This window comes from Cibotium barometz, chromosome 53, assembly GCF_041138505.1.
Source record: "Cibotium barometz isolate CiBa-2024 chromosome 53, ASM4113850v1, whole genome shotgun sequence".
Taxonomy (NCBI): domain Eukaryota; kingdom Viridiplantae; phylum Streptophyta; class Polypodiopsida; order Cyatheales; family Cibotiaceae; genus Cibotium; species Cibotium barometz.
Genome location: NC_141098.1, coordinates 38,687,263 through 38,713,456, shown reverse-complemented (window position 1 = coordinate 38,713,456; position 26,194 = coordinate 38,687,263).

Below are 26,194 nucleotides of genomic sequence, written 5' to 3'. Positions count from 1 at the left end.
AAAAAGAAATTCAGAATGTGCATTAGAAATAAAATATAATCTGTTCAAAAGGCCTTAGCCTAAGGGTCGAGATTTTTTGAAAATTTTAGATTAAGGTTCTGAGGGGCCAATTAGATTAATCCAAATGTAGGGAGGAGATAAATTGAATAAATAAAGAAAATCCTCCCAAAAATGAGTAAATACTCACATAAGATGAAGAGTTGACTAAGGACAAGGTTATTAGTTAAAAAAGAAGAGATATTTAGAAAAAATGATATATTTTTGACACCTCTGTGGGAAATTCCCCTCATGAATGAGGCACCTATTTCACATGTGTGGTGGAGTTTTAAAATCTCAAGTAATGAGATATTTCATCTCTCCTCTCTCCTGTTTCAATTAGAACCAAAAAGTGAGCTAAACTGACATAAAATGGTCAAAAAGTGACCAAATTGATTTGGAAAACTCTAGAATCAATTTTCTTGGCTAGAGGCTCACTTTTTCCTATAAATAGAATCCTCCCCCTTTCATAGTGTTTTATGCATTGTTACTCTACTGCTCCCTAGAGCCAAAAACAGTGAAATTATTGATAATTCATTAGTTTTTGACCTTTTTCTCTTCAAAAGAATTGGTGGCCACTCTTGTTGCAAACAAGAGTAGATCCCTCAAACCATCATGCCAAAGGAAAGCTCACAGAAATTCATGTAAGCTAGAAATCCTACTTTTTCTTTATTCCTTTTAATGGTTTTCTAATTTTTATTTTCTTTAAAATGAAAAATGATGTTATGCCTTGTTGGAAAGGCTTTCCCCCTCTCTTTCATTGTTGAATTTAGCCTTTCTTTATCCTAGATATGTAATCAAATTGTTAGAATTAAACTTTTCATACTTTTTCTCTTTAAAAAAGTAGAATTTGATTAGTTTAGAATGCTTTAAACGATTTGGGATAATTATTAACTTGAGGATAGAAAAATTTTAAAAATGGTCAGCCATACATGTTGCCATATATATAGGCAGTGATGTGTGTGAACACACTTAGGACCGCCAGGGCACTTTTTCCCTCTTTAGGGGGTTTTTTCCACCGGCTTGTATATACGCCCATCATTCTAGGGCTAACTTACAATCTAATACATTGTGTGTTGTGTGCATTCTTGCTTCTTCTTCTCCAAGCTTGGTGTGCTTTCCTGCAACCCTAATTCCAACAATTGGTATCAGAGGAGGCATTGGCTCCTAGGGCTACACCGCCAGCACCCTCCGACTCACATTCTCCGATTGAGGTGAGCTTTCACGAGCGCTTACAGGTCCCTATTCTCAGAAATCGCATCTGAGGTCGTTTTGGGCTCCGTTTTTGCATTACAAGTTCTGCACAGGTATTTTCATCATTTTCTCCAAAAATTTTGACAGTGCAGTTTTCTACAAAAAATAGGCATACGTATTCTATTGTGGACCATGCTACATAGCACGAGTTGTTCTTTGTTCAGTCTTTGCTTCATTACAGGTAGCTTTTGCATCAATTTCAGTTAGTGGCCATGGGCTGATAACAGCAATGATATATTTCGCATGTTGTCTGCTCTGCTGATGATAAATTGGATGGATTGGATGGAGGCAACAACTACCCACTTTGGGCATACATGATGCAGCATGTTTTGGTTGCAAAAGGAGTGTGGAACATTGTGCAGGGTATGGATGTACGTCTAGGTTCTGTGGATGTAGGATCTGTTGAGGATGTTGCATGTTCTAGCAGCTCTACTATTGCTACTATTTTACCCACTGCTGAACAAGCTCATTGGGATGGTAAAGATGTGCAGGCTCATGCCTTGATTGCACTTTCTGTCAAACATAACATCACCCCACATATTTGTTCAGCTAAAAAAGCAAAACAGGCTTGGGATATTCTAGCTGCTTTGTATGCAGGTCGTAACGAGGCAAAAATCTCTTACCTGCGTAAAGAGCTAGAATCGAAGATTATGCAGGAAGATGATGACATGAATGTTTTTCTTGCTGAGATTAAAGATCTCAAGGAATAGTTGATTTCTGCAGGTGAGATTATTCCTGATCATTCTCTTGTGTAGACTGTTTTTTATGCTTTACTTGAGTCATATCATACTTTTGCTTCCACGTGGAGACTTGTTACTACTGAGGACAGACTGATGTTGTCAAGTATGATACTTTAGTCAACAAGCTCTTGCAAGCGCAGTCCAGGCAAAATAGGGCTAGGCAGCGTGCAGTTGATCAGGCATTTGTTTTGCTACCCAGCAGAGAAGAAGTGGTAAGGCAGCCCCTTCCACTGTTTCTTCTCCTATTAGTAGGTCTGCAACTTCTTCTCCTTCCACAGGTAGCAACAATAGGTTTTAGAAGGCTCTTGATAAAGGCAAGAAAAAAATGAGGTGCAACTATTGTAAGGCAACTGATCATGTCATTAAGAATTGCCCTAAGCTAAAGGCTAAAGAGGCAAAGAAGAAAGAGTCAAATGCAGCCACAATTAGCGGATGCTTCTACAAATGCAGATTCTGCAAATATTGTGCAAGATACAGAATGGGCATTTAGCGTGTATTGCCAGTATGACCCATCTGTACATGATGCATGTTTGGCAGTTTCTGTTGACTCTGATGTTTGGTATTTTGACAGTGGTGCTACAAAGCACATTACCTCGCATCGTGATATGTTCACTTGTCTTGAGGTTGTCTCTAATGGGAATACTGTCACATGTGCCAATAATGCTTCTTACCCAGTGAAGGGTGTTGGTAAAATTATGCTTTATTGCTACAATGGCAGCGCTTTCACACTTTCAGATGCTTTGTATTTGCCAGGGATAAAGAAGAATCTATTGTCTATCTCTGCGCTTGCTAGACTTGGACTTGTAGTCAAATTTGTGGATGACAGATGTACTGCTCATGATTTGACTTCACGTGATACGATTATTGTATCTGGCACCTTGTTTCGTGGGCTGTATAGGCTCAATTCTTATGACAAGTGTGTGGAAGATTCAGCAAATGCAGTTTCTGATGAAAAGGCAGTTTCAGATGCAAAACTATGGCATGCTCATTTTGGTCATCTGAACTTTGCTGCGTTTGCAGAAATTTGATATGGTTGCTTCATTGCCCCCTCTTGAGGCACCATTAAAACATGTTTTTGAAGGCTGTATTTTGGGCAAAATGCAGCGTTCTACGTTTCCAAAGGATGGTTCTGTGCGGGCCACTCGCAAATTGCAACTTGTACATAGTGATGTATGTGGGCCTATGCAAACTCCGTCATTTGGTAAACACTTGTACTTCATGACTTTCATTTGATTACTCAAGGCATGCATGGGTATATCCACCATTGAAGGCAAAATCCGAAGTGTTTTTGTGCTTCAAACATTTTATGCTTATGGTTGAAAATGTATCCAATTGTACTATGGGCACCCTCCATTCTGATCGAGGGGGGGGGAGTACATGTCTAAAGAGTTTGATGCATTTCTAGCTAGTCGTGGGATAAAACACATATGTACAATGCCGTATAACCCTCAACAAAATGGTGTTTCTAAGAGGAAAAACAAGTCACTTATGGCGATGGCACGATGTATGGTCAAGAGCCAAGCTTTGCCACATGCGTTTTGGCTTGAGTCTATCATGTGTGCTGCATATATACTCAACAGGTGTCCCACTAAGGCCTTGCAGTCTATTACTCCATACGAAGCTTGGCATGGCAGGAAGCCTTCTATTGGTCACTTGCGTGTCTTTGGTTGCTTGGCCTATGCTTTAGTGCCTGTGCAACAACGTAGAAAATTGGATGATAAGGCTGTCAAGTGCATTTTTGTTGGTTACAGTGCTGAGAGCAAGGGTTACAGATTGTATCATCCACAGTCAAAGCGTATCTTGATTAGTCGAGATGTTGTTTTTGTGGAAGATGATGTGCAGCCTTTGTTATCATGTACCAAAGAGATAGGTGTGAGCTCATGGGATGTATTTGATATGTTGTTGCCTCTATTTACAGGTGGGAATTCAAATGTAAGTTCTAATGAGGTAAATATTCAGCCTATGCACATTTCAAATGACATCATAGATCAGCCTATTTCTGATGTAGATTTACAGGATGTAATTCATGAGGATAGGGCTAAAAAGGAGCAGGCTAGAGGTATGCCTAAATGGCTGGTGTGCAAACCTTGCGTTATAGTAAAATTGATGCACCTATGTCTAGTCGTACTCGTTCAGGTTTTCAACATGCCTCTTATGCATCAAATTGTTATGCTTTGGCTGTGTCTAGTATGTGTGAAGAGGAAGAACCTTTTTCATTTGATGAGGCACAAAAATCAAAAAATTGGTTGGCTATGATGCTATAATGAATATGATTCTATAATGAAGAATGGTACATGGTCTTTGTGTGATTTGCCTATTGGTAAAAAGCTCATTGGATGTAAGTGGGTTTTTAAGTTGAAAAAAAAGCCAGAATGGTAGTGTTGATCGCTATAAAGCTAGACTTGTTGCAAAGGATTATGCTCAAGAAAAGGGCATTAATTTTGATGAGACCTTTGCTCCCACTTGTCGTATGACTACCATTCATAGCATTTATGCATTGGCAGCTCGTAATGGCTGGAATGTACATCAGTTGGACATAAATACTGCGTTCTTGAATGGAGATTTGCATGAGGAGGTGTATGTATCACAGCCTCGTGGTTTTGTTCAAAGAGGGTAGGAAAACAAAGTGTGCAGGTTGAAAAAGGCTTTATATGGTTTAAAGCAAGCTCCACGAGCTTGGTATGAAAAGATACATGCATATTTGACTGCACATGGTTTTCAGAATAGTCCAACAGAAATCACTTTGTATGCTAAACATGTGGATGATGTACCTCTAATCATTGCCTTCTATGTCGATGATATACTGCTCACAGGACCAAATGAGAGTCATATTGCTGATTTTAAGGCTGATTTGAATGCCTCTTTTGAGATGTCAGATTTAGGGCATTTCCATCATTATTTAGGGATATAATTTAAGCAGTGTAATGGAGGTATTGCTTTGTGTCAGACAAAGTATATTGAGACATTGTTGCAGAGATTTGGCCTTGCCATACTGCAAGCCTATTGCTACTCCAATGGAGATAGGTTTGAAGTTGAGTCTTCATGATGCTGGAGATCACTTTGATGTCACACTCTATCATACAGTTGTTGGTTGCCTCATTTATGTCTGCATTACGAGGCCGGACATTCAGTTTGCAGTCTCACAGGTGAGCAGGTTTATGCATAGCCCAGGGTCTCAGCATTGGAAGTAGTTAAACGCATCTTTCACTACTTGAGTGGCACCATACATCTTGGGTTGTTTTATCCCAAGGGGGGATCGTTGCCGCCAGATTTACATGCTTTTTCTTCGGAGTCTGATTGGGCTGGTTGTTATGACACAAGAGTGTCCACGAGTGGTTTTTGTTTCATGCCAGTAGCTCATGCATATCTTGGTTGAGCAAAAAGCAACCTACTGTGGCCACCTCTAGTTGTGAAGCTGAGTACAGGGCAGCTTTCATAGCTACGGTTGAGTGTGTGTGGCTTAGACGGCTTATGGTGGCTGACTTGGGTGTTGGACAGGAGTGTGCCACCTCTATCTACACTGACAGTCAGAGCGCATTGGCAATTGCGAGAAACCTAGTTTTTCATGCTCACACAAAGCACATTGAGGTGCATTATCACTATGTCAGGGAGAGACTCTCAGCAGGAGAGATTAGCTACGGTTGAGTGTGTGTGGCTCAGACGGCTTATGGGGGTGACGTGGGTGTTGGACAGGAGTCTGCCACCTCTATCCACACTGACAGAGTCACAGCACATTGGCAATTGCGAGAAACCTAGTTTTTCATGCTCGCACAAAGCACATTGAGGTGCATTTTCACTATGTCAGGGAGAAACTCTCAGCAGGAGAGATCAGCTTGGTCTATGTGCCAACACAGGACAACCTCGCCGATCTTTTCACAAAGGCGCTTCCTCGTGAGAAGTTCGAAGCTTTCCGCAAAGCTTTAGGATTTCTCCCCTTTGTGGACTAATCTACTTCGGGCATGGCACTTCCCTGTACATGAGTGCTAGCTCTCGTTCACACCATCACTCCCAGGGGAGATTTGTTGCCATATATATAGGCAGTGATGTGTGTGAACACACTTAGGACCGCCGGGGCACTTTTTCCCTCTTTAGGAGGTTTTTCCCCCGGCTTGTATATACGCCCATTATTCTAGGGGGGCTAACTTATCTTTTGTACATTGACACAATCTAATACATTGTGTGTTGTATGCATTCTTGCTTCTTCATCTCCAAGCTTGGTGTGCTTTCCGCAACCCTAATTCCAATAATACAAAGGAGGTTATGGTAATTTTTTGTGAAATAAGTATTATCTTTTATTATTCAAAAAGAGTAATTCCCACCGTTTTTGTATTCTAAAAGTGTTACTTTTATTCTATGCCTAGAAAAATGCATATTAGAAATATTTTTATTATAAAATTATTATTTATGCATATAGAAAGATGTATATTGGGAATATTTTGATTATAAAAGCGTTACTTTCATCAAATTTTGATTTTATGCATAGAAAGATGCATAAAGAATTTATTTTTATTCCAAAAGTGTTATTCTCATCAAATTCTGATTTTATGCATAGAAAGATGCATAAAGAATTTATTTTTATTCCAAAAGTGTTATTCTCATCAAATTCTGATTTTATGCATAGAAAGATGCATAAAGAAATTTATTTTTATTTCAAAAGAGTTATTCTCATTGATTTTGATTTTATGCATAGAAAGATGCATAAAGAATTTATTTTTATTCCAAAAGTGTTATTCTCATCAATTTTGATTTTATGCTTAGAAAGATGCCTAAAGAAATTTATTTTTATTTCAAAAGAGTTATTCTCATTGATTTTGATTTTATGCATAGAAAGATGCATAAAAGAATTTATTTTTATTTCAAAAGAGTTATCCTCATTGATTTTGATTTTATGCATAGAAAGATGCATAAAGGAATTTATTTTTATTTCAAAAGAGTTATTCTCATTAAATTTTATTCTATGCATAGAAAGATGCATATTGGGAATATTTTGATTATAAAAGTGTTACTTTCGTCAAAATTGATTTTTGTGCATAAATAGATGCATAAAAGAATTTTTTTATTATAAAAGTGTTACTTTCATTAAAATCAAATTTATGCATAAATAGATGCATAAAGAATTTTTTAATTATAAAAGCGTTACTTTCATCAAATTTTGGTTTTATGCATAGAAAGATGCATAAAGAAATTTATTTTTATTTCAAAAGAGTTCTTCTCATTAATTTTGATTTTATGCATAGAAAGATGTAGAAAGAAATTTATTTTTATTTCAAAAGTATTACTCTCATCAATTTTGATTTTACGCATAGAAAGATGCATAAAGAAATTTATTTTTATTTCAAAAGAGTTACTCTCATCAATTTTGATTTTATGCATAGAAAGATGTATAAAGAAATTTATTTTTATTTCAAAAGAGTTACTCTCATCAATTTTGATTTTATGCATAGAGAGATGCATAAAGAAATTTATTTTTATTTCAAAAGAGTTACTCTCATCAATTTTGATTTTGTGCACAGAGAGATGCATAAAGACATTTATTTTAATTTCAAAAGAGTTACTCTCATTAATTTTGATTTTATGCACAGAGAGATGCATAAAGAAATTTATTTTTATTTCAAAAGAGTTATTCTCATTAATTTTGATTTTATGCATAGAGAGATACATAAAGAAATTTATTTTTATTTCAAAAGAGTTATTTCCATTAAAATTCAATTTATGCATAGAAAGATGCATAAAAGATTTATTTTTATTTTGAAAGCGTTATTCTCCCTAAAATTAAATTCATGCATAAATAGATTTTTATAAAAGTGTTATTTCCCACACTGAAGTTTTTCTTATGCATAAATAGATGTGTAAAGAATCTTTATATAAAAAATAAGAATTCTCTTACATTCTATAAATAGATGTGATAAGATGTGATATCAATCAAATAGATGAGAATGAATACAGAATGGATGTGATGAGAATAGAAGTGATGAGAATGAGAGGTAAATAGATGTGATGATATGTGATGCGAATCAGATAGATGTGAATGAATAGATGAGATATGATGTCATGTGAATCGGGATGTGAATAAATGATATAGGATGTGAATGAATGTGTTAGCATGTGAATGAATGTGTTAGCATGTGAATCGGGATGTGAATGAATGTGTTAGCATGTGAATCGGGATGTGAATGAATGATATAGGATGTGAATGAATGTGTTAGCATGTGAATCAGGATGTGAATGAATGATATAGGATGTGAATCAATGTGATAGCATGTGAATCGGGATGTGAATAAATGATAAGGGATGTGAATGGATGTGAATGGATGTGAATCAGGATGATGTGAATGAACGATAAGGGACGCGAATGAATGTGTTAGCATGTGAATCGGGATGTGAATGAATGAGATGTGATGTGAAATGGATGTGATAAGATGCGATGTAAACTGGATAGATGTTAATGTATGTGAAGTGATGAGATGTATGGGTAGATGCAAGTGGATGAGATCTGATGAGGATAAATGAGAAAATAAGTGATGAGATAGAAAAAGATGTAATTAGATGAGAATGGGAATACTTATGAAATGAATGTGGATTGATGTGTGGGTAATGTGGATTGATGTGGATGGATGAGTGGATAATGTGGATTGATGTGGATGATGTGGATGGATGTATGGATGATGTGGATTGATGTGTGGCTAATGTGGATTGATGTGAATGGATGTATGGATGATGTGGGTTGATGTGTGGATAATGTGGATTGACGTGAATGGATATATGGATGCATTGGGTTGATGTGGATAATGTGGATTGATGTGAATGAATGTATGGATGATGTGGATTTTTGTGTGTATAATGTGGATTGATGTGGATGGATGTATGGATAATTTGGATTAACGTGTGGATTGATGTGGATGGATGTATGGAAGATGTGGATGGGTGTGTGGATAATGTGGATGGATGTATGAAAGATGTGGATGGATGTGTGGATAATGTGGATGGATGTATGGATGATGTGGATTGATGTGGATGATGTGGATGGATGTATGGATGATGTGGATTGATGTGTGGGTAATGTGAATTGATGTGGATGGATGAGTGGATAATGTGGATTGATGTGGATGGATGTATGGATGATGTGGATGATGTGATTGGATGTATGGATGATGTGGATGATGTGGGTGGATGTATGGATGATGTGGATTGATGTGTGGGTAATGTGGATTGATGTGGATGGATGAATGGATAATGTGGATGGATATGGATGATGTGGATTGATGTGGATGGATGTATGGATGATGTGAATTGATGTGTGGGTAATGTGGATTGACGTGAATGGATGTATGGATGATGTGGGTTGATGTGTGAATGATGTGGATTGACGTGAATGGATGTATGGATGATGTGGATTGATGTGTGGATAATGTAGATTGATGTGAATGGATGTATGGATGATGTGGATTGACATATGGATTGATGTGGATGGATGTATGAAATATGTGGATGGATGTGTGAATAATGTGGATTGATGTGGATGGATGTATGGATGATGTGGATTGATGTGGATGATGTGGATGGATGTATGGATGATGTGGATTGATGTGGATGATGTGGATGGATGTATGGCTGATCTGGACAGATGTGTGGATGATGCGATTGGATGTGATCTGATGTGGGAATGATGTGATGTGATAGGGATCGATGAAGAAAAAAAATTGTGGGAAGATGAGAAAAGATGGGGACTAATGTGAAAGGATGTGGAGTGAGGAGAAAAGATGGAAATATTGTTGGAACTGTATTTGTATGTGAATTCTGTTTTTAAATGACTGTTTTATGTCAAGAATGCTGGGGAAGCATTTTGACCCTCTTGTGAATGAGGTCGTTGTTGTTAAAGTTGCAACTGCAGAGTGATGGAGAGTCAACGGAGGACATCTCGCATAGCAAGGTCGGCCGAGGTCTTGACCAACCTCGGTTTGATTTAAATGGTGAGCTTTCGGTACAGTTGGGACCAAGGAAGCGGCCTATGAGTGAAGGGCTAGGTGACTTGTGAAGGATCCTAGAGGTGCTCGGGCTGTGGGTCGCCGACGATACCCACATGTGCGTTGTGGAAGATATTTGGTACAAGGAGTAAGAGTTGTTTTCTGAATTCGGGCATGGATCTGGTTGATTGACCTTGCTGGTCCTCAACGGATGAGTCCATGGCTCTTTTATATGGATCCGTTGGTTGATCTTGTTGATCTTCAACGGAGATTCCATTTTGATATGTGAATATATTGCCGGTTACTATGAGCGGTTACTATGAGCTAGGAACTATCAAAAAGGCCCCTGATGAGTGGACAGGTGGTGAGCGTTCTGGTTGCCAATGATGCCATAGGTACACCAATGAAGGAATGATTAGAAATAAGGATTCAACCGGTGATTTTGACGATTATGATCAGTGATACAATGGTTTCATTAAAAGATTGTTTTTAGAAGATGCTAATTGGGTGAAAAAGGCAATTTCATATTGGGTGTGTAAGTGGTGTGACTAGTTTTAAGTTTGCATGAATTTCCAGCTAGGGGGCCTTGGAACTCTTTTCTCTAGTACCCGGGACAAAACCTAACCAAATTCCTAATTGGATCCCATCACTACAGTGGTTGGGGCGGTTGGCTGACCCATGGGACTGGATGTAGGTTGGACTGATGGATCCCTAAAATGAGACTAAATTTTTGTTGGTACGATAGATGAAGTAAATCCCGGATAAAAATTATTCTATAGAAAAGAATCAACGGCTATGCCTCTCAGTGAGGAAAAAAGTGTTGGTCTCTATGATCCAAGAGCAATCTTTCCCTTGATCTGACTATGGGACTTACGGGTTCAGTCAAATCAGTTCAGTTAGTTAAGGCTTTTAACTACTTTAGAGAAAAGTTATCCTGGAGGAATCGCCCATGCTTTCCGGGCAAGGGAAGTTTTTACGAGTTTGGTTTAAGAAGAACCGATGGATTAGTCTCTTGTCCGGATATCCGTGGGCGAGGCCCCGAGTGTGGGACCCTGCCCCGTGCAAGAAGTGCTACTTCCGCTGCTAGCACCCTAGAATTTGTTGTGTAGTGGGGTCAGGGATCTTACAACTTCCTCCCAGTTGGAAGGCCTCATGACTTCTACCTACTACTGGGATGTCTAGATTAAAATATGCATAAAATTTAGGGTAGTGCCCTTCTAGACACCCATGCTCTATTGTCCCAACTCCTCCTAGACCCTTTTTTGTAGCGCTTCCTTAGCCCCCCTTTCCCTTTTGGCCCAGCCGTGGAAATCTTCTATTATCTTTTCCTCGGCCCTGATTTCCTCGGCATGCACTCTCTAGGTACCATCCATGTACTCCTACCTCTTCTCGCGCCTACTTTGTATGCATCCTCCTTATGGCATCCAATTGTTCCTATCTCTTTTGGAGGTCACCATAGGCTGTTCTCAAGGCAACGTTTAGCTCATTGTTGACAGCCATTTTTCCTCCTCTTATTCTTATACCTATGGAAGGGGTTATAGTTTCTACCTCCTTCTTGAGGGTCTTTATGGTCAACCCTTCCTACCTCTGCTACTCTTTAAACTCCACCAGAGCTTTCAATTCTTCAATATGTGCTTTGAGTGCAACTTCATGATTCTCTAGCTCCTCCAGCTTCTTTGTTGCAGCCCATGCCTGCTCCTTTAACTCATTGTTGGGAATTAGGTCCATTGATGACCCTTCTTTGTATATTACCACATCCTTCCCCTTCCCATCTACTGTTGGCGCGCACGGCTATCTTCTTTTCATCTTCTTTCAGGAGCACGGCTATCTTCTTTTCATCTTCTTTCAGGAGTGTGAACCTATGCTTCTATACTACCACCTTGTCTTTTAGCTACTTAATATCCTTCTAGCCAACTTTCCTACCAAGTCTAGTTTGTTTATTAGGTACAAGAGAGCGTTGTGATCTACATGAAATTCAAACATTTTCCCCAATAGGCAGCACCCAAACTTCTTGATGTATTAGATCATTTCAAGTAACTCCTTTGCTATAGTGGAGTAGGACTCAAACCAGATGTGTGGTGCATGAGGTGTAACAATAAAGGGCACATGAAGGAGGACTGTTAGTTAAGGAACTCAACAAATATACACTATCTGTGGAGGAACAATCACAATGTAGAGACATGTTACTATAATACCCGGAATAAAAATTCAAGGGTGATGGAAAGGCAGCAACAAGCTCCAACCCTTTAACCAGGTCACCACAACAGGACCTCAAATCAACAGACCTTATGGAAGAGTAGGTGGCAAATTTGGACCAAGGGGAGTGTGTTTTTACTACAATGGTCTAGGACATAGACAAAATGAATTCCCCATATTTCAGTGCCATAGCAAGAACTGCAAGAGGCAAGGCTGCAAAGGGAGGCGAACCCAGCTGATGCAACTATGAACAAGGTAAAACTAGACCATGGGGGGAGAAAGAACAAGAGAAGTCACCAGAGGTGATGGTGGATGTGACAAGATCACAAGGGCTTTTCCAGATACTATGAGGTTGTTGGGTGATTGCCTCTATAACACCATCAACAGACACACAAGAAGAAAACCTAAAGGGATCAGAACTAGGGAAAATAATATCCTAGCTCCAAGGGCACCAGTTAAACCTGCTCCTATCCTTAGTCCTCTAGCTGACACCTTCGGACACCTATACACATGCCAATTGGACCCAGATGTCTCCTGTAGCTATCCTTCCTAGTTAGCTCTAACCTCGAGCACCTTTGATCTTCAGCCTATATGCCCCAGCTGACCTCTTTTGACGGACCAGCTGACTAAAATCCTTCCCCAGCTAACACACAGCTGACTGTAAACTAATCCGGAATTCTGACGTTGACTCTGATATGATATGAGTCTTCTAGGCTCTCCTATTATCCTCCAAAATCAGCTAACCTTATATCCATAACCCTAGGACCTCATTGAACTTTTTGCTGATGCTATGCTAACCTTCTGCTGACACCTACCTCACTGAATTGATTGAAAACCGACTGAGATAGACCCGATTGAGCTCCCTCAATTGAATTAGAAACTTCCTCTCACGTGTCCTCAAACTTTCCTCGACTCTCATATTGCTTCCATTTCATCAAGATATTACACTAAAGACTCTCTATTGACTCACCTAACTCACATAGCAGTAGGTGACTCCAATCTAATTGCTCTGACCAAAGTGACTAAACTGACTTAGCTGACTCAACTAGATCAAAGTGACTCAAATGGATCAGACTTCCTCTCCTCTGTGTCCTCTGACACTCTTAGATACTTCGAACATTCAAACCTTGCAAGGATTAAAACCTTGCAAGGATTGAAAACGGACTAAGATAGACCCGATTGAACTCCCTCAACTGAATCAGAAACTTCCTCCCACGTGTCCTCAAACTTTCCCCGACTCTCATATTGCTTCCATTTCATCAAGATATTACACTAAAGACTCTCTATTGACTCACCTAACTCACACAGCAGCAGCTGACTCCAATCTAATTGCTCTGACGAAAGTGACTAAACTGACTTAGCTGACTCAACTAAAGTGACTCAAATGGATTAGACTTCCTCTCCTCTGTGTCCTCTAACACTCTTAGATACTCAGAACATTCAAACCTTGCAAGGATTTTGCACTATGGACACTTAACTAATTGCAATTGACACATAGCTGACTCTAGATTACCATTCAGCCCACTAACATGTCTGACTTCTAGACTATTGAGTGTTGACTGTGCTGATAGTCCTCTAAATGTCAGCACACCTTAATAAAAACTACCTCCCTCCATCTCAGACAAACCAAAGCCATCCCTGCACACCTTCAACTGATCATATCTAATGCTCAGCTAACCTCAGCTAACTTTGTACCTTTTCATCTCATGCTGATTGAGTTAGCATTGATTGAGCATATGCTCACCAAACACCAAATTGACACACACAAGACATCACAACTAAAACATATATAAAAAAGACTTTGCATCCGTTCACAACTAATACAACCCAAACTCTCAGACTTCATTACCTCAATAAAAACATATCAACATCTCAACATCCCTAAGATGTGGGCTCATACAAGAAGAAAACACTAAAAACCTTTTGGGTCCTCCACAAATAGACCTCAGCAACACAACTTCAAACTCTCTGAATCCACTGCCACGAACAACAAGTCTTTCCTTAGGGGATTCACCTCTAAGAAATTTTATGTATCACGTGCATTGAAGGGGTATTTAAAAAAACCCCTTACATTTATATACTTTTATGAATACAATGACTCCTTTTTCTTCATAAAATTACAGTTTTTTTCAATATTGGTTAAAAAAACCCCTCCTTTAAATGTAATTATGTAACTTTTTTAAATTAATATACCCCTCTTGTAAATGTAATTCACTAAATTGTTTTAAATTAATATACCCCTCTTGTAAATGTAATTCTCTAACTTGTTTTAATTAATATACCCCTTCTGATGAACTCACGTGCTACACTTACATATTTTTAGGTGAACCCCCTGAGGATCTTTGTAATACATGTAAAAAATAGTCTTCATCTGACAAACAACAAGTACAGTTGAGCAAGAGATGGTCTGAGCCAAGTCTCTAACAAAGATGCTGCACAAAAAACCTAGGGTACACACATCCTAGCCAATTCTTCAGTCTTCATCACACCCTCTGCTCTCTGACCCCACCAAACCTTCTCACACTGTTCTGATCTTCTTTGTGAACTTGAAAATCTGTAGGACCTCCATCCTTCAACCTTCAAAGAAAAGGAACCTACATGCAACCTCTCTTCTGCAGTCCTTCGACCTCTCTCTTCTCTTTGGTGGTTTCTCTACCAACCTCATCTTGGAGACAATCCTTAAGAACTTTCCAACCAACCTCATCTTGGAGACAATCCTTAAGAACTTTCCAATTCTTCCTCATCTTGGAGAGAATCCTTAAGAACTTTCCAATTCTCCCTCTTCAACCCCATCACCGCCTTTAATTCTTCTAGAACTTAGTGCTGCGTGGCTTACTCGATCTCCCATATGCTTTTCATTTTTGTTCTCACACCTGCACATATCACTTGTCTACTATGCGTTGCTTTTGCACTTAGGATCCACTATAAACCATCTTATATACATTTCATCTACCTCTACATGATGTTTGGATTGGGCTTGATATTTCTCTCACATATTGCCCAACCACCCGAGTGTTTCACAACACTCTTGTGTGCTCCAAACTCTTGTCTTCCTCAAACTAGTCCATTCAGCTCCATTGATAGCATCAAAAGGCACCATCCAACATCTTAACACCCTCCTAGATCAAAAGAGTATATCTCCATCCTCCAAAGCCATCCAACTGAACTGATCCACCCAGGCATGTTCGAGTCTTGTGTAAATGTAATCCTTTCAGGATATGTCGTGATTGTTGGTTGACCTAACAAATCCCGTAGCTCGAAAGTCATGAGATTTTGTTCTCGTGTTGGATAAAGTTGTGCTTTAGCTATGGTGATTTTATTTAAAATTTGCAATCCCACCAAAATCCTAGGGATCTTGTCACAGTAAGATATGTTGGAAGTTCCAGCTCTTGCAAGGTCTCTTCCTCCCATAATAGCAATTTTACATTGTTTGCAGGAGTGTTCAAGGTGACTATTTACATGGATTCATCTATTGAATACAATGATTCACCTATGGAAGTTCCGCCAAGGACGACATCATACTAAAGGGAATCTAGGTAACATGGAATGTAAATTCCATATCGCCATTGATTGTTTGAGTAGTGTATCTAAAAAAACCTGAAACTTCAATGTTTTGTCCATTGGCTCCTTTTGCAAGACTATTGCTTTTAGGGATGAGTTTAGGTTGTCCCAATGACACCCAAGTGTCTATTGTCACTCACGATGTTATGACTAGCTCAAGGGCTAATCAATGCACGTTTACGCTTAACATCATTTGCCTATAGGGAAATCCAACCATACCATGATAGAATCTTCCAAAGGAACCATGGGTGTTTTGGTTATTGTTTCGGCTTCAGATCCCGTTTTTGTTTCATACTCCCATTCACTTTCATCCTCATTTTGGCTTTCAGCTTTTTCAAGAGTACCCAATGTGTACACTCGCACACTTGGTCCTCTAACAATTCTTAATAATGAGGTCTATTTGGAAACTTGGAATCCTCATAGTCTAGTTTTATGGAGTTCTTTATGTCTTGGTATAACTCAGGTTGAGCCCTTAAAGGTGCAAGTGCTGATGTGATGCTAGATTTATCATGAGACGAGCATTCCTCCAAATGAGGTTTTGAGAGACTGTTTTAATCTTATAAGGGAATTATCGAATTCCTCACATGCTTTCTCAAGTGTATAGTTTGTACAAATCTATTTTAAATAACTCTTTTGTAGAGAGTATGTCTTCCTCTTGAAAGGGGAAGCGGTACTCCTCTTGGCTTTGTATTTTGGTTGTTGTTTTAGGATTGGCATTATGAGGTTCAATCACAACAACCGGTGACCCAAGCAAGATAAGCATGCTCTCCTGAGCTTGCTTTTTACATTTCACATATGTCACATATGTCATGTGATCATTATTATCCATTTGGGGAGGTTGGGTGGGTTCTAGTTTCTTGATTGGTCTATGTGGTGCACCAAGAGTAAGAACTTGTTTCATCCTAACTTAGTGATGTACTAGAACTTGTTTCATTCTTTGATTTTCTTTGGTTTGTCAGTTTTTCATTATGTTTACCCATGTGACAAGATCAAATTTTCTTTTGGGTTTTTGTATCCTTTGTCGCACATATGGGTGTCGAGGTTTGTGTGGTGGTCTTTGGCTTCTGCATCATGTATAGCTTCTGGCCCTTTTGTGTTTATGTCCCCTTTTGGGTTTATGTCCTCTACAGGCTTCTTTTCCCTAACTTGTAATTTGACCTTTATTTTGATAGTTTGATGTCCCTTGTCTTTCTTGGGTTTAGAAGGTCTTGTTTTCTCTTTTGGGTTCTATTTTTAAGCGTGTTCTTCTACCCATGTTGAGGTATTGTCTTTTGCATTACTTTTGACTACTTCTCATGCCTTGGCTTGTAAATGTGTAGACACATTCAAGGGCACCGTTGACAATTGCCCGTTTTGTACACTTAAGATGTTAAGAGTTATATTTTGTGAGATTGAAGCAACTCGTCTTGGGAAATCTTGGAACATGTGATCAATGCCACATTGTTCACACATGGGTCACAAAGTGTCAGTTACTATGGGCATGGAAGTATTCCAAACTGTGCAGTTTGCCACCTTGTGAGGTCCACAACAACAATAGAAACACATAAGTGTTCGATTTAGTGCTTCCTGAGTAGTTTCTACCCTTCGGACTGTTTCTATTTGGTACACGAGAGATGGAGATTTTGAGTCCATTGTGGATAAAGTGGGACACTTTTTAGTATCGTGGTCAAAGGTTTTATAATATATGCAGTAGAAAAGAACAGGTGCCTTGTATGCACAATGAGGATTGGGATGGTCGTAGTAGTGATTGCACTCAACACAAGGCATTTCATTCCTCACTTTTAGAGGCATTAAGGATGTCTAGTTTTGAAGGTTTTCATCCTCTCTTAGAGATGTTGGCTGTAAGGTTTTAAGCAAGGCTGCATAAAATTTTGGGAATGTTAATTCCAAGATCGATCTTTGTTTTGCCATTGCTTCACTTGGTTTAGATGAGGAACACTTCGTAGCATGATCATCTTCTAGCATGTTGTTATCTAAACGTATTGCTTCTTTACAACATTGATCGAATGTTTCCGGATTGGTTACAATGATCAAGTTGTGTAAGCTGTTATTCTTCAAGCCCATCATGAAACATCTCTTCAATTGAACATCGTTTAAATTTTCCCATGACTCACAACATGAGTCTAAGAGTTTTATCCTAAGGATTAAATCTCTAATGGATTCATTTGGTTGATGCTCAATTGAATAGAGTTCTATTACTGCACTCCAACGATCACCTTGTTTGGAAAAGCCATGTATAAAGGCTGATTTCAAGGTTTTGAAGTTGGTCTTGATTGCCAACATCAATGCAATGACTAGCTTTTCCCTCGAAGAATAAGTTCAACGCATGTACCTTAGTGGGGTAGTTGGGATTTCCAAAGGCTTCACATCTCTATTCAAATAGTTGAATGAATTAAACAGGGCCTGTTGTTCCGTCGTATTTGCCCATAATTTTGGAAATTTGTACGGCGGTATTTCTATATGATTCACTGAGGCCGTATGTGAGTGCTATTGTTCGAAGAGACTCACTGAGTCTTTGGGCTGCCCCCCTTCCTAGACTAGTCAGTATGTCTAGAGTGTGGGCATCCAGGAAAGGGTTGGCACTTATAGGATTTACGGGGAATGTTAGGTAAGGGACCAAAACCTGGTGGGATCGAAGTGATAGGGGGTGTAAAACCTTATGATACGCTTGTTATAGGCATGGCCAATGGTATTGGGAGGTGAATTTGTGGCATAGAGATCTCAATGGCTCGTAGATATTAGCCATTGGGTTCAGTCCTTGTGTGATCCCTGTAATCCCTCTATCGTGGCCATGTCAAAGTGCCTAATGCTCCTTAATGAGCAAACACAGTTTATTTATTTACTTTTTATATTCTCCCATAGCCCGTTATAGCCTCAAGAGGCTTGGTGTACTCTTTGTTGGATCAAATGGGTGTCCATTTGCCCTAATTAGCTTAGGCGCTATACGCATGTGAACGAACTCTTGAGATAATTCTCTGAAAAAAGCGTATGCTAGTAACTTCCCAAATGGAAGAGGAGGTTCTAAAACCTATTTTCCATCATTGTCTCAAGATGAAAAAAATTTCTGAGAATTTTTCCCTGTTTTGCAGCACGTTTTGAGGGTGTTCCAAAAGGAATTTTGAAAAATTTTATATGAGGGAGTTGTATTTTTGGAGTACTACAACTTTGTTTCCCTGAGTCGTTTGTGATTTTGTCGTTTAGACCTTCAAAACGTATCGGGAATATGGCTCGTCATCGTTTTTGCGTTGTTCTTTATCATTTTTCGTGGTTTTGGGCTGTTTTTTTGCCTCGATTTTCAGGTCGAATTTTGAGGCTGCTGGTCGGAGGCCAAAATGATCAATTTTGACTTCGAACATCCAAGTCCAAAGTCGAAGGGCTCGATGTTAGCTTTCCAATGAGCCCTAGAGTGCCAGAGTCTTTTCTTTTCTTTTTTTTTGCCAACCGACTCTTTTTCATGTTGATGACAAACTTCACGAGTTTTATGAAATTTTTATTATTTTTATTTTTTCTTGGGCGTGAACTCTAGTTCCATGAAATTATAGAAAATGGTTCACGTCGTGAACCCGACTTCATTGATTATTAAATTCATTTTTTAAAGTTTTCGTGAACCTTTTAGGTTTCGTAAACCATGAAGTTTTTAGGTTCCGTGAACCGTGAAGTTTTTGTGATATATATATATATATACATGTATGTATGTATGTATGTATGTATGTATGTATATATATATATATATGTATGTATATATATATATATATATATATATATATAAGGTTCCGTGAACCGTGAAGTCTTCATGATTTATATATATATATATATATATATTAACCTTTTAGGTTTTGTGAACCGTAAAGTTTTTACAATTATATATATATATATATTGGAGTCTAGTGGGAAATATAAATTTCTCTTTTTTGGGGGATATTTTTTGAATTTAAAATGGAAGGGATATGGGCATTTTTTCAAAAAGGTAATTGGGAATCAAAAAAGTCAACCTTTTAATGACATTCCTTACACCCTTCATAAAAGACCCCCAAAATGGACAAATTGACAACTCATGAGCATCTATTCATTGAATGCTCATTAGTCTTAATGAGCATCTACTCATTGAATGCTCATTAGTCTTAATGAGTTATGTAAAAAAATGATTAAGGATTAATCCTTTCTGTAAGATCCTTGACCCCACTACGCAACGAATTTTGGGGTGCTAGCAGCGGAAGTAGCACTTCTTATGCGGGGTAGGGTCCCACACTCGGGGCCTTACCCACGGATATCCAGACAAGAGACTAATCCATCGATTCTTCCAAAACTGAATTCGAAAAAATTTCCCTTGCTCGGAAAGCACTGGCGATTCCTCTAGGATAACGTTTCTCTAACGTAGTCAAAAGCCAACAATCTGAACTCATCTGACCGAACACGTAAGTCCCAGATCAGAGAAAAAGACTACTTGGATCATAGAGAGCAACACTTTTTTCCTCATTGGCACAACCATTGATTCTTTTCCATAGAACAATTTTTATCCAGGATTTATCTTATCTATCATACTATACAGAAATTGAGTCTTGATTTATTACGGATCCATCAGTCCAGCCACCCCATCCAGTCCCATGGTTTAGCCAACCGCCCAACCACTGTAGTGATGGATGCAATTAGGAATTTGGTTAGGTTTTGTCTCGGGTACAAGGGAAAAGAGTTCCCAGGCCCCCTAGCCGGATATTCATACAAACATAAAACTAGTCACACCACTTACACACCCAATATGAACTTGCCTTTTTCACAGATTCAACAATCTTTAAAACAATCATTTGATGAAACCGTAGTGTTACTGATCATAATCCTCTAATTATCTAGTTGAATCCTAATTTCCAATTTCTTTCTTCATCATCGGTGTACCTATGGCATCTTTGGCAACCAGAAAGCTCCCCACCTCAGGGGCCTTTTCTATAGTTCTTCGCTCATAGTACCCGGCAATATAATCACATAAAAATATCCAGATGGAATCTCTGTTGAAGATCAGCAAGATCAACCAACAGATCCATATAAAAAGCCATGGATCATCTGTTGAGGACCAGCAAGGTCAATCAACCAGATCCATGCCCGAATTCAGAAAAGAACTCTTACTCCTTGTTCCAATATCTTCCCCGACGTACTTGTGGATATCTTCGACGACCTAGAGCCAGAGCACCGTATGGTCAACACCCTCTAGGATCCTTCGCAGGTCACCTACTAGCGCTTCACTCATAGGCCGCTTCCTTGGTGCCTCATCCACTGTACCGGAAGCTCACCATTTAAATCAAACCGAGGCTGGTCTGCGAGATGTCCTCCGTTGACTCTCCGTCATAGCAGTTGCAACTTTAACAGATAGGTCTCAACGACCTCATTCACAAGACGGTCAAAATGCTTCCCCAGCATTCTTGACATAAAACAATCATTTAAAAATAGAATTCACATACAAATACAGTTCCAACAATATTTCCATCTTTTCTCCTCACTCCACATCCTTTCACATTAGTCCCCATCTTTTCTCATCTTACCAAAATTTTACTTCATCTATCCCTATCACATCACATTATTCCCACATCAATTCACATCCAATCACATCAACCATAGGTCAATCCACATCATCCACATATCAGTCCACGTCATCCACATCAATCCACATTATCCATACATTCATCCACATCAATCCACTTTAATCCACACATCCATCTACACCAATCGACATCATCTACATAAATCCACACATCCATCTACATCAATCCACACATCCATACATCCATCCACATCAATCCACACATCCATCTACACTAATCCACATCATCCACATCAATCCACACATCCATTTACGTCAATCCACACATCCACATCAATCCACATCATCGGCGTTCATTGCATAAGCATTCCCATTCTCATCTAATCACATATTTTTCTATCTCATTACTTATTTCTTCATTTACCCTCATAAGATTTCATCCACTTGCATCTACCCATACATCTCATCACTTCACATACATTAACATATATCCAGTTTACATCACATCTTATCACATCCGTTTCACATCACATCTCATTCATTCACATCTTGATTCACATGCTAACACATTCATTCACGTCCCTTATCGTTCATTCACATCCCAATTCACATCACATCCCTTATCATTCATTCACATCCCGATTCATGTGTTATCACATTCATTCGCATCTTATATCATTCATTCACATCCCTTATCATTCATATCTATCCAATTTATATCACATCTCATCGCCTCTATTCTCGTTCATATCCATCACATTCACATCCACATATATTCTTCCACATACATCCACATCCATACTTATCACATACACATCCACATCTATCCTTTCACATACATCTACATCTCATCGCCTCTATTCTCGTTCATATCCATCACATTCACATCCACATATATTCTTCCACATACATCCACATCCATACTTATCACATACACATCCACATCTATCCTTTCACATACATCCACATCCATCCTTCACATCCATCCACTTCCATTCTTCACATACATCCACATCCATTTTTCACATGCATCCACTTCCATCCTTCACATACATCCACATCCATCCTTTCACATACATACATCTACATACATCTACATACATTCATACATACATCTACATCCTTTCTTTCACATACATACATTTACATCCATTCTTTCACATACATCCGCTACATTCACATACATCTACATCCTTTCTTTCACATACATACATTCATACATACATACATTCATACATACATCTACATCCTTTCTTTCACATACATACATCTACATCCATTCTTTCACATACATCCGCTACATTCACATCCATCCTTTCACATACATCCACTTTCACATACATTCACATCCATCCTTTCACATACATTCACATCCATACATCTACATACATTCTTTCTCATACATCTACTTCTCTATTCATTTTCATCTATCTGATTCATATCACATATCATCACATCTAATTACCTCTCATTTTCATTACTTCAATTCTCATCACATCATTCTATAGAATGTAAGAGAATTCTTATTTTTGATATAAATATTCTTTACACATCTATTTATGCATAAGAACAACTTCAGCAGTGGAAAATAACACTTTTATAAAAATCTGTTTATGCATCTATTTATGCATAAATTCAATTTTAAGGAGAATAACACTTTCGAAATAAAAATAAATCTTCTATGCATCTTTCTATACATAAATTTAATATTAATGAGAATAACTCTTTTGAAATAAAAATAAAATTCTTTATGCATCTTTCTATGCATAAAATCGAAATTGATGAGAATAACTCTTTTGAAATAAAAACAAAATTCTTTATGCATCTTTCTATGCATAAAATCAAAATTGATGAGAATAACTCTTTTGAGATAAAAACAAAATTCTTAATGCATATTTTTATGTATAAAAATCCATTTATGATGAAAATCACAGTTTTAATATAAAAAATTTCTTTTATGCATAAAAATCCATTTATGGTAAAAGTAATACTTTTATAATCAAAATAAAAATTTCAATATGCATCCTTCTATGCATAGAAATAAATTCTAAGGAAAATAACACTTCTATAATAAAATATTTCTAGTTTGCATTTTTCTATGCCTAGAATGAAAATATCACTTAGAGAATACACATACAAAGGAGATTACTCTTTTTGAATAATAAAGGATAAAATTTAATTGACATAATTTTTGAGAAATTTTACCATAACCTCCTTTGTATGGCTGACCATTTTTCAATTTATAACTCTCTATAATTTATTAGAGTTTCACTAAGAGTATTTAAACCATTCTAATGTAAACATTTTCTACTTATTTAAGAGAAACATTATGAAAAACTTGATTCTAACCAATAATCATTCATCTAGGATAAAGAAGGGTTGGATTTACTAAAGAAGAGAGGGGAATGCCTTTTTTCAATGAGGCATAACATCATTATTCAATTTTAAGAAGATAAAAATCATAAAAACCATAAAATGAATAGAAAAGAGAGATTCTTCAACTTACAAGGAGAATTTGAGAGCTTTCCTTTGGCTTGATGGTTTGAAGGATCTACTCTCGTTCGAAACAAGAGTGGCCACCATCTTTAGAAGAGGGAAAAGTCAAAAACTAATGAATTATGAGTAAATTCATAGTTTTTGGCTCTTGGGAGAAGTAGAGTAACAGTGCATAAAACACTATTAAGCTTTAACAAAGGGAGATGCTTCTATTTATCGGAAAAAGTTAGCCTCTAACCAAGCAAACTGATTCTAGAACTTTCCAAATCAGTTTGGTCAATTTTTGACCATTTTTAGGTCGATTTAGCTTACTTTTTGGAACTAGACTTGAATTAGGAGAGGAGAGATGAAATATCTTAATTTTTGGGAATTTAAAACTCCACCACACATGTGAAATAGGCGCCTCCTTCATGAGGGGAATTTTCCCACACTGAGGTGTCAAAAATGCATCATTTCACTAAATGTCTCTTCTTTTTTTAACTAATATCCTTGTCCTTAGTCAACTCTTCATCTTATGCGAGTATTTACTCATTTTTGGGGGGGAATTTTCTTTATTTCTTCATTTATCTCCTCCATACATTTGCATGAATCTGATTGGCCCCTCAGAATCTTAATTTAAAATTTTTCGAAAATCTGGACCACCAAGATAAGGCCTTTTGAACAGATTATAATTTATTTCTAATGCACCTTCTGAAAATTTTTTTAAACTTTTGTTTCGGGGGAATTTATTTTAATAAGAAGAGATATTTTTCCATCCAAAAATATCCAAAATCTGAATAACCTCTCTCTAGAATATTTTCTCTCTCTAAGCCAAAACAGGTAGAAACAAGATCTTTTATATTTTTGAAGAGGGATTTGATTACAGGGGAAGATACTGGACATCCTGAGAGGCTACAGGTGAATCTTACACTTTCACTAATCTTTCTCTCTTTTATACTAATCAAGGACTCTAATTAACCACTAATCCTTAATTAATTTACACAATTGAGCACATCATTGGATAGATCAAGGGAATGCTAATCTTTTTGCATCAACAATTGTATAAATCAATCTAAAATAGGAGATTAATTAGATTCTTAATTATGATCTCTTGTTTTAAGGTAAAATTAAGCAAAGAGAGTCAAATTTCTCCAATTGATCAAAAAATTGATGTGATTAGGTGTTTTGATGCATCTAGATGCTCTCAAAACACTCAAAAATCCTAATTTTGACTGCTCAAATGATCAATTTGGACCCCAATTAACACAATTTCTAAAATTTTAGCCTCTTGAAGAAGATTAATCACCCTTAATGACAAAAACCAATCCATTAAGAGAAATTAGTAAAATTCAAGGGTTTTTTTATGGTTTTAAGAAATTTTTTGAAAGATTAAACTACTCCTAATGATTTCTAACACTCTAATCCAAACAATTTCAACAAAAAAACACATAATTAAACTAGAATTAATGATCTCAGATCTATGTTTAAACTAAAGAGAGCTAACATTCACTGAGAATTGCATTCTCTTACATTGTCTGATGCAATGGATACAAACTATGTGTACAAGCCCTAAGAACATGAAAAACCATAAAAACAACAACAAATATAACAAATTAATCTAAAAATTATGAAAAAAACATTCTTTTCAAAAATAAAAAAGAGAGCTATTCTACACTAGATCTCACACAAACCATCAAATCCACATCTTTTTCATGGGAGACCATTAATCAAGATAATGGGCAATGGGTTATGCGTAGATTAGAGGCAAAACAGTGGAAAAAGCCGAGGGACGGCTCCCCGAACAGCAGCGCCAAGAATGTTATGGCTCACCCTAACCCTCCTAGAAACACATCCAAAAAGAGACTACCTGGTGAACCGCTGTCTTGTGAGGATCTTTCCAATGGCCGAGCTCATAATCCTTAAGGTCTCCAAGCTCGACAACTCCTTGAGAAGCAATTCCACCACCCCTCCCACGAGCGTTGTCACACCGTCGCATTGCACTATGGGTACTCATCCCTCCTCTCACCTTACTTCACTCACACATACTCGCTAGCATGCATTAGGGAGAGAGATAAGCAAGAGGATTAGAAAGAGCAAGACTCAATTGCACAATGGGAGAGTATGTTGTACTATGAAAGATATTCACTTATATACATTGCCATAACTGTGGCCGACCAGCAGGCACTTTAGGCTCATTAAACTATGGGGCCAACCGGGCACTTTAGGCTCATAAGAGGCCTAATGCTATTACAATGACTATTCTCATAATATATCCATGAAGTACATCACTTAGGAATTCATCCTTGCTTGCTAACACATGCACTTGAAGCGGGAATCGCCATAAATACTCCGTTATATCATTACGAGCACCTGTCTAAGTTGTAGCTTTGGACACTATTGCTTCATATCTTAAATGTATGACCCTTTGGTGTATCTAC